General features: G+C 44.0%; 1 long non-coding RNA gene across 1 annotated transcript in view; it reads left to right on the plus strand.

Moving 5' to 3' along the window:
- The first annotated feature begins 35 nt into the window (after positions 1-35).
- The window catches only part of LOC103923679, a 7,360-nt gene continuing 4,445 nt past the window's right edge, over positions 36-2,950 (plus strand). Inside the window, exon 1 of the long non-coding RNA XR_663943.1 lies at positions 36-145. This is a non-coding gene — a long non-coding RNA (uncharacterized LOC103923679). The remainder of the gene's footprint in view (positions 146-2,950) is intronic.

The following is a 2,950-nucleotide window of genomic DNA, read 5'->3' on the forward strand; positions in this document are numbered from 1 at the left end:
GGCTTGAGGAAACGGGTCCAACCTTTCGGGCCTCGTAAACCGAGCCCGTCAGGAGGCGCCGCGTTGCTTGCGCTTCGCGGTGGAAGGGCGACGCGAAGGAGCGCGCCCAAAGCCCAGTCCAGCAAAGACGGCTGAACCTTAAAAGGTGAGATGTCCTCCTAGAGCAAGAGCGCTGACAAGCCTGAGGAGTCCCCCCCAAACTGAGAGGAGGGGGCGCAAAGTCAGGCCAGCGCTTTGCATATGGGATCCGATCCCCTGGCGTTACAGTAACCATGGCAGCTGTTGGCACACTGAAGCCAGGCCACTTCTTCAGACCATCCGGGGGACTTCCCTTAACGTTGTATTTGCCTGTTCAACAAACGCTTCGTGCACGCAGCCTCGCCGGCGGTGAGCGTTCTCCCCTTGCTACCCGAGCGCGGAGCCGCGCTATTGCGTGTGTGCGAGGAGATGTGGGAGGGCTGTGGGAGGGGTGGCTTCAGCAGTAAAATTATTCCCTGGGCCTGGGTTTCTGGTGGTCACTGCAAGGGCAGCCCAGCCTGTCGCCCCCCACCTTCCCCCCTGCCGAATCTGCCTGGAGCCCGTCCCAGAGTCCCTCCTCTGACCCAGCCCCAGCTGAAGCATTGCTGACCTGTATGTTGTGGTACCTAGCCAGCTCTGTGACTGGCTATTTACAGTAAAGACACAATATAGCTATTCTGCGTAGAAAAATAATAGGAAATCTGAGGTTTTCAACTTCTTTCACTGCATTTTATTATTTACGATGCTATCTCCAAAATAATTTCAACTTCTTACGTTAAAAGGTTACTGCAGTGAGGGAAAAATATTTTCTTTCACTTTATTTTTGTACTTGGCAAAATTAGAAAAGCGGTGAAGGTAAATATTTTGATCTTTAAGTGGTTAGACAATTGAACTTTTATGTCTGTAAATTTTTTCACAACATTAGCAACAAGTAAACATTTTTCCTGTCACGTATTTTAATTGTGAATGCAGCAAGAATCTACCTGGATTGTATGTCCCTTCACATGCCCTCCGTACTGATAGCGGCTTTAATTTTGGTATGAACTAGACTGGCCTCGTCTAGAGAAGAAAACAATGTAGAGAAAACAGGAATTCCCCGTAAAGTCAACTTTTCGTTAATTAAAGTCTTCTGTGGATGATTCCCTACTGAGTATGATGCTCGGACAGTAAAGTTTCATCTTAGAAAGATAAAATAGCCTTTTCTCATTGCTCTAAATCTTAAAACCCAGAGACGTGCTTGAAAGTTGACAGTGGGCATAGCCGGTATTTGCCTGGACAACTCCTTCAGTTTTAATTTGCTTTTTGGACAGGTAGAGTACGCCACAGGCATGCCCGGGCATCTGGCCCTTCTGAGCAGTTTGTCATTGAGGCGGCAGATAACTAAACCGTAAACTCAAAGTGAAACCGTTTCAACGCTCGCGGATGAACACCTCTTCTCCTTTTTTGACCTCCCGATGTCCCTAGTTTAGGTGGGTTTAAATAAAGTGAGAAACGTATTGTGTGCAATGCATACTTTTAGGTACACACTAATGGTATGTATACATTGAAATACTATTTAATAGAAAGACAAGCAGCATCTGAAAATCACATAAGCCTAATTGATTCCAGACACAACTGCCCTGGATTTTGTTTCCTCTTATTCCAACTTTCTGACCTTGTAAAAATTATCTTGATTGTGTTATACTAAAACAAGGCCACGATCTTGCAAAAACTACCATGTGTGCTAGTGCTGAGGAGTACCGAGTAAAGCACTGTGTGTGGAACAAATGTCGACAACATTAGGCCCCCAGTTCGTTTGTTTGTTTTCCTTTGCTTATATCTAATCATGGTGAAGCAATAGTCTCACTTCTGCTAAAAGCTGAATCTGGGTTTTCGTTTTTAAAGGAGGTGAAAAATGTGTAGTAAAACTTGTGATTTGAGGTGAATGATAGGTTTTAAATTCTTACAGCAGTTTAAGCTACTGGGATTTTATGGCATTTAGACTAGGGGAAAGAACAGTGAAGGTTTAAAAATATCTATCACCTGTAATTTTTTCAGTACTTTTGAGTGTGTATGTGTGTGTGGTATCTTTGTTTTTCAGAACATTGTTTCTAGGGATTGGTAGGAGAGTTTCAGGACTTAGTGGCTTTGATGATAACCCTTACGATACCATTGTGCCTTTGGATAAACATGTAAAAAAGACCTAGGACAGCATAAATTGTTAGATGTGCTGCTGTCTTTGGCGCTGGAGAACTTCTGAGTATAATTATATTTTTCTGCTTGACAAAAACCCAAGGCCCAGGTACACTGACCCTTTTATTGCAATAATTGCTGCTGCTGCTGCTCCTATAGTTTGGAATCTGCGGCTTGCTCGCCTTAAATCTCTGTGAAGAGTTGTGACAGAAAAATGTCTTTCCAGCGTGTTGAACTGAACATATGATCCCTCCCGTTATTTCTCTGAAGGCTCTCCTTTTGTTTTTTTCAGGATCAAGAATAAACTATGTATTTGTGTCTTTGTCAGCAAGGCTCCCATGGGGCAATCCTTGTAAGCACTGGGATTGCCTGTCGGCTGGCAAGGAGGCTTATAAAAAGCAGCTGCAGGTGGGAGAGGGCCTTTTCCTGCTCCTCCCTCCGTCCTGCTGCAATTCCCTTTCATCCAGGCCCTGAGAACTGCCTGCCTTTCCGACTAAGCTACAAATGTAAAAGAGTTGTGGTCGCTTGACCAAGATGTTAGGACATTTACTTATGTTGATTCATTGACATGTAAATGTTTTGGGGAGTTTCCTTGTATATAATGTAGCCCATCAACTTACAGCGGTCATACAACAGCAAATGTAACTTAAAAAAATTAAGCCGATCTCTAAAGAAAATGAGCAGCTTTTATATGTCATTAAACTTGGTTTCTAAGAAGTTGGCATGGATAAGGCTGCCATCTTGTTTGGGCTTTCTAGCT

Source organism: Pygoscelis adeliae, unplaced genomic scaffold, assembly GCF_000699105.1.
Source record: "Pygoscelis adeliae isolate BGI_AS28 unplaced genomic scaffold, ASM69910v1 Scaffold98, whole genome shotgun sequence".
In the NCBI taxonomy this organism is placed as follows: domain Eukaryota; kingdom Metazoa; phylum Chordata; class Aves; order Sphenisciformes; family Spheniscidae; genus Pygoscelis; species Pygoscelis adeliae.